This window comes from Eriocheir sinensis, chromosome 2 (genome assembly GCF_024679095.1).
Source record: "Eriocheir sinensis breed Jianghai 21 chromosome 2, ASM2467909v1, whole genome shotgun sequence".
NCBI classification, from domain to species: Eukaryota; Metazoa; Arthropoda; class Malacostraca; order Decapoda; family Varunidae; genus Eriocheir; species Eriocheir sinensis.
In genome coordinates this window covers 3,721,608-3,734,837 of record NC_066510.1, presented here as the reverse complement: position 1 = coordinate 3,734,837, position 13,230 = coordinate 3,721,608, and the positions used below count along the sequence as shown (strand labels likewise).

The 13,230-nt window shown below is 46.9% G+C and overlaps 1 protein-coding gene across 2 annotated transcripts in view; it reads left to right on the top strand.

Annotated features, from left to right (window-relative positions):
* LOC126998692 (reelin-like) overlaps positions 1-13,230 on the top strand; it is a 438,128-nt gene that overhangs the window by 417,278 nt on the left and 7,620 nt on the right. The gene's annotated exons all lie outside the window — the stretch shown is intronic.

The following is a 13,230-nucleotide window of genomic DNA, read 5'->3' as shown; positions in this document are numbered from 1 at the left end:
CCCATGATGCTTCTACCGAGACGATATAGACAGGTAGTGCCACGTCCGCCAGCCGCCTCACGCCCAGACCTCCAAAACGCAGCGGCAGAGAGGCCTGTGACCAAGCGTCGTCGTCAAGCTGTATGTTGCAGCTACGTAAAGTTGCTTTCCGGATCAACTCGTCGATGGCCCGCAAGGACTCTTCAGCCGCGTAGACGGGTGCTGCGCGCAGCAGGACAGGAAGAAAAGGGCCGTGTGGCTGCCGATGTTGGCCGTTCTATCGATGAGCGTCCTGGTGATTTCCTCGGTGTTGGCTAGGGCTTCTTCGTTGCCGTGAGCATGAATCGGGGCGCCCAGGATGGAGAGACTTGTGAAGGGTGTGGGGCGGACGACACTGAAGAATATGTCAATGTGAGGGCCGGCGTTCGCGTCGCTATTGGTGAAGGCGTCATCGTTGGTGTAGGAGGAGGCGCCGTCCCCCCTGCTGGCGTCGCTCCCTTCTGCACGCACAGTCCGGCCTTCTTCGTCCATGCTGGCGCTCCCTTGGCCATCGAGGTGAGTGATCTCGTACTTGCGCGGTTTAATGTCGAGGCGATGCAGGTCAGCAGTGACGGTCTCTATGGGTCCAGCTAAGGTGCCGTCATCCAGGAACCACAGGTTGAGAGGCGATTTGAGGGTCTGTATGGCCGAATCCACCGTGAGGGCGAAAAGTATCGGGCCCAAAGGTCGCTTTGCTGCACGCCCCGGCTGGACCAAAGACGGGCGGAGCCAAGGTGGAGGGGCGAAGGCACTGAATAAGCTTGTGACACCAGTGGTGCGGTAGCGGGGAAGCGGCGGATGACCTCTCGGAGCACTACCGACCTGTGAACGGTGTTGAAGGCGTTGGTAAGGTCCAGTTTAACGACGTTCAGGGTTCCGTTGTGGGCGTCGGCGTACTCCCGCACGGCGTGGACCGCCGCCTCGCAACCCATCCTCACACCGACGCCCAGCTGAATGGGTTGCATAGCCAGGGCGGATGACATGCGCCTAGCCAGGATCTTGGACGCCAGTCGTCGATAGATGGATCAGACTGCTATCGGCCATACGCCGCCATCCTTTTTCCTGATGGCAACGAGACTGGCGCTAAAATACGCCTACCCCGCGTCTTCGGGGAAGTCCCCGGCGAGGGCGACATTGCAGAACTCGGTCAGCGCACTTAGCGATGTATCCGGCCACCAGCTGGCTTAGATGCAGAGGCCGCACGCCGTCCAGGCCGGCGGCCGGGCCTGGTGCCGCAGACTTGATGGCTGCCAGAACGTCAGCTTCCTCCACTGTGAAGCGATTCTGGTCGAGGTCGGGGAGCTCTGGAAGGGCTTCGTCGGGTGCCGCGGAGGGATGTTTGGTGCGGCGAGCGGCGACGACCTCCTCACTGGGGGAGATGACGCTGTCCGAGGTCGTCAGAAGCCGGAGGGCCGCTTGAATGTCCCCGTCGGCGCATTTCCTTTTTTACGCGCCTGGAGAGTACGTCCTCATTGGTCGCCATTGCTGCTCCGGGGTTGATCCGGGTGACTGCTTGGTACATGTACATGAAAGAGAAGAGGCGCTACCACGCGGGAGGAGTGCGCTGCTCGAGTGCAGCTGTTATGGCGCTGGCAAGGTCGGAGGGAACCCGATGACGGTGTCTTCGGGGGACATGCCGCAGCAGCCTTGTGCTTGCTTTGAGGTCAGCAAGCGCCGCGGCCATGTCGTTGGGTAGCGCCTCGTTCTCCGCGAGTGCGTCGTGGACTGCGTCTCGCAGGTTAACGGCGAGAAAGCAGGCGTCGTAGTGCCAGGCTGGTAGCTGGGTGGCCTGGGCTTGTGTGATGCCGACGCAGGTGAGGTGGTGGGTGCGGTCACACTCGGTGCATTTCAGGGTCCGCTTGAGGCGGTTGACTTGGTTGCAGAGAGGGCAAAGGGGCTCATCCTCGGTGGGCGCCTGGCTGCTTGGCCCCGGGTCGGTGCCCATTCCAGCTTCGAAACAGCGACGCATCCGGCATGGTGCGCAGGACGTGCTGCCGCCGCGAACCTGAGGACAGTTGCCATCGCGTGGGCAGACGGCAGCTGGGCAGGGAAATTTGCTATGCCACCGGAAGAACTCCCTGCAGGAGCGCCAGGCTCCGTTGCGGGCGCTGGTGGCGTTCGTGTTCCCGCACACCACGCAGGCCCGGTCCGCAGGGGTGGGCAGGCTGGCTGTCGGAGGGTCTGTGGTTGCCATGGTGCAAGGCGGCTGGCGCGTGGCCGACCTCGCGAGGGCAGCTTGGGTAGGACGGTGTGTGTGTGTGTGTGTGTGTGTGTAATGAAGTACGTATGTGTATAGGCAAAAAAAGTTACATCGTCCATAACGCAGCGAACACAGGACCAGCACGCTAACCACTGAGCCACCGCCTCCCCAAGGTGCTGCCTGGAGCGCAAATAGGCTTTCTTGAGGGGCCTCCTGAACGACCCCAGCCCGTTAGTGTCGCAGGCAAATATTATTTATAGTGGCTGCCGTGGTATATGATTTGCTTGGCCCATGCTGTCCCCCGGTGATCCACTTGAATAAAGTCGCTGAAGTTAGGGTTGATTGAAGATCTAGGGTTAATTGAAGATCTGGGCCGCATGTGGGTAATCTTTGTCCACTCGTCGATGGTTGAAAATTTTCAGCGTGCATCGGTGGGACTCAACCTAGGTCCACGGGATCACCACGCCCACGCGTTAACCACTCGGCTACCACCTCCCCAGATTGCCTCTCTAATTGATCCACAACAGTTTGGCAACATTATACTAACTTTCACCTCACGCTTTCTTGTCAGTCGTCTGATTTTTTTTTTTTATATATCTCTCAAAAAGAGGAAACCTGCGCACTTAAACTTTCATTGATTTCACTAATGCTTTGGAACTTGTCACCCACACTTTAATTGTAAAAACAGTGAAGCATGGGATACGCCCGAGTATTCGGTCCTTCACTGAGCTCGACCTGCCATCTGGTGACCCTGGTGGAACTACCCCAAAAATTATGCATGTGCGTCCAAATAATTTTTCTTACAAGTTTTTCGTTGGTATTTAGAAATCACATATTTTCCTCATAGCTACGGTATAGACACTTGACTTGCTAGTAGGGTTTAAGAAACGGGGAAATGCAAAAAATAAGTAATTAAAACATTTTCCCAAACATTTTCCCACATACACAATCTCAATAGGCGCACCTAACATCACTGTAGCCGATCCAGGATTCAGTACGTTTCCTAACTAGTAGAAGGTAATGTTATAACTGTATTTCGTAAAGAATCCTTATAACCAAAAACTAACAAAATTATGGGTATTCTTTTTCTTGAACAGAACATTGAATAAACAACAGAACAATAATATGAAAATACGTATAACTACCGTTGCCAGGTCATCGTACTCAGAGCACAGTATTTACCGGTTTCTGACGCCTAACTATTGCCAAGAAACATCAGGATCTAACTCTTTTAACGATAACTATAAATTAGTTTCGTTATTGGAGCCCAGAAGACAGTTTAGGGGTAGGAAGTCGGGAAATATAATCGGCTGAGTACGACAATCTGGCAACGTTGAGGCTGTAGCCCACAGGCCCGAGCCAGCCAATACGCCATTTTGCGGGTGTCAGATACCACAAATAGCATATTTTTACTGCGCAAAGCCGGTGATGTCACTTATTGTGACTTCGTGAGCTTTCATATTTATCTATTTGTGTATATTTCATGGTGGCAAAACTTTCATTACAAGTTTCATTTATACTAGTGACACGAATATGTGACTGTTTTTCACAATAGAATTTCACTCAAACAAGTGAATCAGACACCACAGAAATATTACCAGTGTGTGTATGAATGAATACAAAGATAAGCACATACTTTGATTTAACTCTAGGATGTCTCGAGGATCATTAATAAATAAAAACAAAATACCTGGATAGGCTACTCCTTAGCCCGTTACCGGCTATGGCTGCCAAAAAAAGTCCCTCCGCCAAGTTTGTACCCCCCATTTGGTAATTGTTATGTGTGCCTATTGCTAATTCGTTCCGGAATTTTGCTCGCTCCCCAAAACACTCGTAAACCAAAACGAATTTCCCCATTGAAATTAATGCCATTAATGCGTTCCATACAGGGGGAGGGGGCATGAAGTCTCGCGGTTTGAAGCCACTAAACTGTCAGTCGGCCATATTGTTCAAGCCGGAGATTAGTGGCCTCATGGATGTACCTCCATGAGCGGCCGGCCAGACCACGTGTCCGCGTGTGACATTTCATGAGGGTTCGTGTGGCAGACTGGCAGTACATGCTTGCCGCTTACATTTGTCTATATTTGTAAAAAGAGACCGCACATCTTGGTGATGAATTGTCCTCACCGCATTTCTTGGTGATCTTGAATACATTACCGTGCTTCTTGGATATCATATTCAGTACTTTCTTACCTGTTACAGTATATTTACAGTAATAAATTACGAAATGATTTTTATTTCATACGCCTGCATGTTCAAGTGCTGGAAAACAATAAGAAGAGAAAATAAAGACATAACGGTACTCCTTGGATGCGGTACTCTAAGGGCAAGCGCCCTCCATGTTAGGCGCGCTCCACCCTCGTATTCGTACCTCACGGCTTTTGCCTATTGCGCCGGTAGGCTTCTTCCCGGTGGATCCCGATGGTCGGTCCAAGGCTTCTTCCCGGTGGGGCCTGATGGTCGGCCCAGCCCGTTCTGGCGCAGGCGAGTGTTTATAGTGGCGCCATCTTGCATTGGCTCATGCTGCCCTCCCGGAGCTCATCTTTAATCCTAGAATCTAGAGTCCGGGTTGATAGGTGGTGTTCTGGAAGACATGTGGGTAGTATTAAGCCACTCGGCGGCGGCTGAAAAATCCCAGCTTGGTGGCACCGATCGGGGATTGAACTCGCGTCCTCCTGAACGCGGGGCCGTCTCGCTATCCATTCAGCCACCGCCTCCCCCGGCTTGAACAATATGGCGGCCGATTTGACAGCTGAGACTACGAAAACTGGCTTCACTCACCAGTACAGCGCGCTCGGCGCTGTGGGCCTCTCTACCCTTAATACCTCCATGGTTCCATATCACCCGACGTATCGTCCGAGATGGAGGGTGAACGGGAGTCAGTCACGTCCAGGAGGGGATACAAGCCGCCGAGGCTCGCACCCCGTTCCTGTTGTGAGCAGGCTCAATACGGTGGTCCCTCGCCATCCCTGGTTCTGGCGCGCTTTCCTTGCCGTAGCTCCTCCCATTTTCACAGTGCTACCACTACAAATAAAGATGAAGTCTCTCTCTCTCTCTCTCTCTCTCTCTCTCTCTCTCTCTCTCTCTCTCTCTCTCTCTCTCTCTCGAGTTGCCGTCTTTTACCAATTTCATGAATTCAACACACATCTCAAGTCCTGCCCCGCCGCCCCCCTTCTCTTTCATTTAGAAATTAATTAGTCATCTGTATATAGGCGACCTCCCCCTCCTTCTTACCCCTCCTCTCTCTCTCTCTCTCTCTCTCTCTCTCTCTCTCTCTCTCTCTCTCTCTCTCTCACTTAGGATTTCAACACACATCTCAAGTCCTGCCCCGCCGCCCCCCTTCTCTTTCATTTAGAAATTAATTAGTCATCTGTATATAGGCGACCTCCCCCTCCTTCTTACCCCTCCCCCCTCCTCTCTCTCTCTCTCTCTCTCTCTCTCTCTCTCTCTCTCTCTCTCACTTAGGATAAATTAATTAGTCATATATATAGTAACCAGTAAAGCAAATAAAGATGAAGTCTCTCTCTCTCTCTCTCTCTCTCTCTCTCTCTCTCTCTCTCTCTCTCTCTCTCTCTCTCTCTCTCTCTCTCTCTCTCTCGAGTTGCCGTCTTTTACCAATTTCATGAATTCAACACACATCTCAAGTCCTGCCCCGCCGCCCCCCTTCTCTTTCATTTAGAAATTAATTAGTCATCTGTATATAGGCCTACCAGTAAAAGCAAATAAAGATGAAGTCTCGAGAAATTATTCTCTCTCTCTCTCTCTCTCTCTCTCTCTCTCTCTCTCTCTCTCTCTCTCTCTCTCTCTCTCTCTCTCTCGTTGCCGTCTTGCGAACTTCATAAATGCAACACATCGATCATCTCTCTTGTAGAGTTCTCCCTATTTCACCCTTTTGTGACCCATTACTTTAGCATGAGTCTTGATGCTCTCTTCGCTGCGACTCTATTTCTCTCTCGATCTTCAGTCCATCATCTGTAAGAAGACATCTAGGAAAGGGGAGAATAATGTACTTATAATTTTTTTGGAGGGAGAGGGATGGGTGGGCGAGCTAGATGATCTAGCTAACTTGTTTTGTAAAAAGTATTTTCCCTACATTCATACAGCATTCATACAGGTAAATTAAACGTTCGCACAAACAGTCATACAAATGCTTATGTATAAGTATGTGTGTGTGTTAGGGTGTTGGATACCATTGACTTATGTGAAGTAAAAGATTGTCAAAGGTATCCATTCCATCTCCTCCAAACCTCTCTCTCCACAGAAATTCATCCAAATAACTTTCAACGAAGTTCTCTTGAACCCCGCACATTGCTTTTAATTTGGCCTTGGCTCTTTTCCAGTAGTTTTCTACGTGGTTTGTGCAGGCACCTGTAATGGGATCAACAAAGTTAACAGTATGGTTTACAGTTTGGTGGATGTAAGCCGGCTGGACATTGATGCCTGCAATCCCATTGTATGCAGCCCAACCATCGGTGTGAATGATTGAGCCAGGGCGAACATGCTGCTGAATAATTGGTAGCAATGTTGCAGCATCTCTACTGGGGACAAAAATCAGGAATCCCTCATGGGTATCGGGACAGACACCTCCAAACACCCATCTCTCAGGGACCAGATGACCTCTTTGGTATTTCCGCTTTGCTATCACGGACTCATCAACCTCCACAACGACATTGGGGCCTCCTATCATTATGGGGTTCTGTAGGAGATGGTGAGAGCACACGTCCCTGAAATACTGAAACCATTGTATTACAGTGTTCTTAGCTAAGCCGGTGAATGCCATTGTTGTTTTATTTGGAACATCAAAGCTCCAAAGAAAAGCAAGGCGGACAAGAGTTCTAAAGAGAAGATGTGCATTTTCCCAAAAGGATCCCAATCGTAGTGACGATTTTTCACCTTTGTGGGTAGGACATCTCCATACTCTTTTATCTCCACCGCCTTTGATAAGAGTCATGACCCTATCGCAAATGCTGCAACTAGGTCCATTTCGTCTGATGCAACGACGCTGCTGCAAAAAATTCACAGCAAGGTTTTCGTTTGCTGTGATTCTAAACAGGGTATCAAGACTCATGTCAAAGTAATGTTGAAAACGAAAATGAGGAGTGACTTAGTGATGCGTCTTGCTCCGACAGTTGCTAAATCAAGAGAGTTACAAGGAGAGAGAGAAAGAGTTGAATTTCTGAAGTTGGCAAAAGACGGCAACTCGAGAGAGAGAGAGAGAGAGAGAGAGAGAGAGAGAGAGAGAGAGAGAGAGAGAGAGAGAGAGAGAGAGACTTCATCTTTATATGCTTTACTGGTAACTATAAAGATGACTAATTAATTTCTGAGAGAGAGAGAGAGAGAGAGAGAGCGCGAGAGAGAGTGAGAGCGCGAGCGAGAGCGAGAGCGAGAAGGGGGGGCAGGGCACGACTGGCGATAAGTGTTGAATTTATGAAATTGGCAAAAAACGGCAACTCGAGAGAGAGAGAGAGAGAGAGAGAGAGAGAGAGAGAGAGAGAGAGAGAGAGAGAGAGAGAGAGAGAGAGAGAGACTTCATCTTTATATGCTTTACTGGTAACTATAAAGATGACTAATTAATTTCTCATAAATGAGAGAGAGAGAGAGAGAGAGAGAGAGAGAGAGAGAGAGAGAGAGAGAGAGAGAGAGAGAGAGAGAGATTTACATAGATAGATTTACATAGAAAATCAGACCACACAGACCCCATGGTCCAGACTTGGTGGTCTGTCCTTAAACCTAAGTGATTTTACATTAATCAGAAGACTCCAAAACGTTGCATTTCTACTCTAGTTGATATTAAGTTGAAGGAAGTGACGGTCGAGCTTATTTTTGAAGGAGTCAATCGTGTTACACTGGACCACTGATGATGGGAGCTTATTCCATTCTCGCACTACATCGTTGGTGAAGAAAAATTTGGTGCAGTCTGAATTTACTTGTCTACATCTGAGTTTTACGCCATTGTTCCTCGTGCGCAAAGTGTCATCGATCATAAACAATGTTGATCTGTCTACATTCGTGAAACCATTAAGTATTTTAAAACATTCGATCAGTTTTCCTCGGAGGCGACGTTTCTCCAGAGAGAACATGTTAAGGGTAGAAAGCCTTTCTTCGTAGGATTTGTTGCGCAAGGAAGGGATAATTTTCGTTGCCCGACGCTGAACACCTTCTAATTTAGCAATATCCTTTGCATGGTGGGGAGACCAAAACTGTACCGCATATTCCAAGTGGGGTCTGACTAAACTGTTGTAGAGCGGGAGTATTACATCTTTATTCTTAAATAAAAAGTTTCTTTTAATGAAGCCCAACATTCTGTTCGCTTTATTTGCTGCATCGATGCATTGCTGTGAGAATTTGAGGTTTGACGCGATTTTGACCCCCAAGTCCTTGACGCATTGAACGCTTTTGAGTTTAACGCCGCGCATTTCGTAATCAAACTTCTTATTCCTCGTTCCAACTTGAAGGACCTGGCACTTGTCTACGTTAAAGGGCATCTCTCATCTATCCGACCAAGCTGAAATTTTGTGCAAATCCTCTTGGGCTTTGCCTGTCTTCGTCAGTGAGAACCGAGTTACCAATCTTTGTGTCGTCTGCAAATTTACTAATGCGGTTATTGAGTCCAACATCCACGTCGTTGATGTAAATAATGAAGAGCACTGGGCCAAGAACCGAGCCCTGAGGGACGCCACTAGTGACCGGCGCCCACTCTGAGTTAAATCCGTCAATCACTACTCGTTGTTTTCTGTTGCTCAACCAATTCGCGATCCATTGGTTTACCTGACCGTCAATACCTATTTGCTTTAATTTGTAAAGTAATTTATGATGCGGGACTTTATCAAACGCTTTCTGAAATCAAGATAGACTACGTCCAGTGATTTGGTTACGTCATAAACAGTGAAGAGGTCGTTATAAAGGTTAATAGATTTGACAGGCAGGATCTTTTGTTTCGGAAGCCATGTTGTGAGTCCCCAATTAATGAGTGGCTTTCAAGGTAACTCACAATTTTGTCTCTAATTATGCCCTCAAGTAGCTTTCCTACAACCGAAGTTAGACTAATGGGCCTGTAATTACCTGGTACTTTTTGTCTCCTTTCTTAAAAATCGGTGTCACGTTAGCCTTTTTCCAATCTGAAGGACAATGCCTTGTCGCAAGGACATATTGAATACGGTTGTGAGGGAGGAGAGTATTTCGCTCTTTGTTTCTTTCAGCAGAGTTGGATATACTTTATCAGGTCCAGGACTTTTATTTGTTTTAAGTGATTTGAGGGCTTTAAGGACTTCATCGGGTTTTATTTCAAAGTTAGACAATGCATGCTCGGGATTTACATTAGTACTGGTGTTGGTGGTGGTGGTGGGAGGACTGTTATTATTAAACACCGAGGAAAAGTAATTATTTAATAGGTTTGCAACGTGTTGGCTGTCAGTCACTAGTGCACCGTCGCTGTTTGTTAAAGGTCCAATTCCACTTCTGATCGCCTTTCTGTTGTTTATGTAACTGAAGAAGGATTTCGGATTATTTTTACAGTTGGCTGCAATATTTTCTTCATATCTACGCTTTGCCTGATGCACTAATCTTTTTACTCGTCGCCTTGCATCATTGTAAAGTCTAATGTTTTCGGGCGTGCTTTGGTCTTTCTTTAACCTGTAAGACAATTTTCTCTCCTTGACTGAGTGTTTAATTTCGCTATTAAACCACGGTGGACTTTTATTAGTGTTAATTCGCTTCTCGCACAAGGGTACAAATGTGTCCTGCTGAGTGAGTAAGTGATTTTTAAAGTTTAGCCAGGCGTCCTCTGCATTGCCGTCATCTGATAGTTGCATATCTATTAGTTTTCGTCGGATTTCTACGAAGTTGGCTCTTTTGAAATTGGGCACCTTAACTTTATTTTCAGTCACCGATGTTTGAGCTCTAATGTCAACGCGCACTAGTTTATGATCGCAGGAACCGAGGTGTTCTCCTACCGTGACATTACTGACTAGGTTATCTTGGGTCGCTATAACAAGGTCAAGTATGTTATTTTGTCGAGTTGGTTCAGAAACCATTTGGCTTAGATAATTTTCCTCTAGAAATTCGATCATTCTATGGGACTCACCTTCTGTACCCGACAGTGTCGCCCAGTCGATATGGGGGAGGTTAAAGTCTCCTAGTATCAGTGAGTCGCTGTTATTAAGTGACTGCCTTAAGACGCTGTACATTTCAAGATCGCCATCAAGTGATTGCCCCGGAGGCCTGTAAGTGACAGATATATTTAAATTGACTTTTGCAATGTTTACTCGCACGCACAAATGTTCAACGTTACTGTTTCTTGGTGTTTTGTCAGTAGGTTGCAAGTAGCTTTTGACAAAAAGGGCGACACCACCCCCTCTACGGTTTACACGATCATTGTTGAAGAATCTGTAGCCATCTATGTTGTATTCGGAACTGAAATCAATATTAGTGGTGTCGATAAATGTTTCGGTTATAGCAATTACGTCAAAGTTTTCTGTCAGAGCAAGACATCGCAGTTCATCAAACTTGTTTCTTAGGCTACGCGCATTGAAACTAAGGACTCTTAGGTTATCTTGAAGCTTGGTAATAGAGGTACTGGAGGGTTCAATGTTACGAGTCTGTTGCGGTGTATGGTGTCTATTTACACGGGCGGGATGGAAGGACGTGGCTGAGAGTCGTTTTTTGTTGTTCGGGCGTTACGTACGGCGTTGTTGAGGAGAGAGAGAGAAGGGGGGGCAGGGCAAGACTGGAGATAAAGCTACGTTTCCATCGACAAGAGAGTGCGTTGCGAGCACCAAAAAGAGAAAATTTTGACTCACTCGCTCACACTCGCTTCGAGGTAGCAAGGAAGTAGCATCAAGCTCGCTATGAGGTATCACGAGTAGCAACGTGCTCTCTTCTGCTCTCATATGATCGCTAGTGGTCGCTAGGCACCTTGCGACTGCTAGCTTCTGCTTAAAACACTCGCAGATTCCGTGCGAGTCAGGCGACAGGAAGTGACCTCGCAACGTGGTAGCAACATAGTCGCAACGCACTCTTATGACTTGCAACGCACTTGCTACACGGTCGCAAGGCGGTCGCTACGGTCGCTACGCAGTCGCATATTAACTTGCGAGTGCCAAACTAGCGAGTGAGTCGCTACACGGTAGCAAATATGAGCGACCACATTACAACCACGTGGCGAGCCAACAGAGCGTTTTGAGAGCACATGGTGACCGCGTTGCAAGTTAGGAGAGCGAAGGGCCACTCACTGAGTATAATAACAGAAACGCATTTTTTCCTCATTCAGCAACCGGATACTGCAACGCACAGTTGACTCCCCGCTTTAAGTATGCCTGGAAAAAAAACTCTTGGTATCAAGAAGGGATTGGCTGGTAGGAAAAAATACGAGCAGATCAACCCCGAGCAGTGTGACACTCGACCTCCGAGGACTCCCACACCGTGTGCCACTCCACCTCCGAGGAGTCCCACACCTCTTCAGGAAACACCCACCGAGGAAGCGGGAAGCGGGTACTATCAGAAAAACTCCACCACAGTCTAATGATCAGCGGCCTGGATGCAGTAAAGATACAGTCCTCAGGGAGGAGGGATATTGTCATCCTGCTCCTAATCAGTGGCCGACTCAGCCTTCGAGGCCCGGAGATTTTGAGATCCTGAACTTGGCCAAGCCTCCTTCCCCTACTCCTCCTCAGACAACACCTACCGACAGAACACCAAACAACGTCAGCCTCCCTAGTGATAGCAGCTTAATTAACTTAAGCTTGAAGTCACTGGATTTTTCGGACCAACAGCAGATCCTGGATCTGCCCGTTGCGCAGGAACAGCAGGATGAGCCTCAACCTCGACTAGAGGAACATTTAACCTACCACAGTTTGTAGACACTTGTTGTCGTAAGGATATCTTGTAAAGTTTTTTTTTTTTTCTTTAGATAAGGGTTTGATTTGGTTATAATGTTTTGCAAACATTAATTTTATTGTATTGTTTTTGCAAAGTTTCACTAAAAAGGTAAGAACAACTTGCAAAGATTGTTTGTCTCTTCTTTAGATTTGATTGTGTTGATTTGCAATATTGCTCGATTAGGTTGTACTTTTTTGCAGAGTTACTAAAAAAAGATAAGGAGTATTTAGGAATATTGTTTAGAGTTTTTTCTTCAGATAGGTTTCATTTGTTTATATTGTTTTGCTAAGTTTTACTATAAAGGTTGACATTTGTTGTACATAAGGAATAGTTATTTAATATTGTTTGTATTGCGATGTCCTTTTTCAACGTGAACTGGTATAAATTTGGATGTTGTTTTTTGCAATGTTTTTATTATAAAGTATGGATGAGGGAATACTTTGTATTTTCATGAAAATCCCTTTTAAGGAAGAATAAAACTTTTGTAAATCAAATTAATTGATTTTTATTCAGACGAATATATTCCATATTATATAATTTGTCACACAGTTACAAAAACATATATACATTTGATAATGATTGGACCGTAAGAAAAACAAATAATTGTTTGCGCCACTTGCAGCATATTTTTAAAAGGTTGCCTTACATAAATACAAATGAAACTAGCACATTCAGGACTACCAAAGATTGTCGAAAAAGCAAGTTATAACCTATCACATTCCACAAATGTGTACACTTGTACTTTCATACAGTTGCACTTCTAACTTAAAAGAGAAACATATGTAAATGAATAACAAAGTATCTTGCCACAACATTTATTATGTCTAGTGCCTGTTTAAGGTGATCATCTGGTCCTGCCATGGAACCCTCCTCTCCTCTGGTCATTGAAGTACCGTTGGAGGTACAGGCGCATATCCTTGGCAGCCTGTGTGGCGCGGTTCCTGCCCGTGTCTGGGGGTGGGTTATCAGTATTATGCACGTCTACCTCTTGCCTCCAGATTCCAGGGATGACATTGTAGTTCCGATCCTCATGATCCACCTCTGCACTGTGGATTGCAGGGTTCCTAATCCTCATTAGGTTATGGAGAACGACGCAACATTCGACAATGCTTCACCACATCAGGAGACTGGTACAA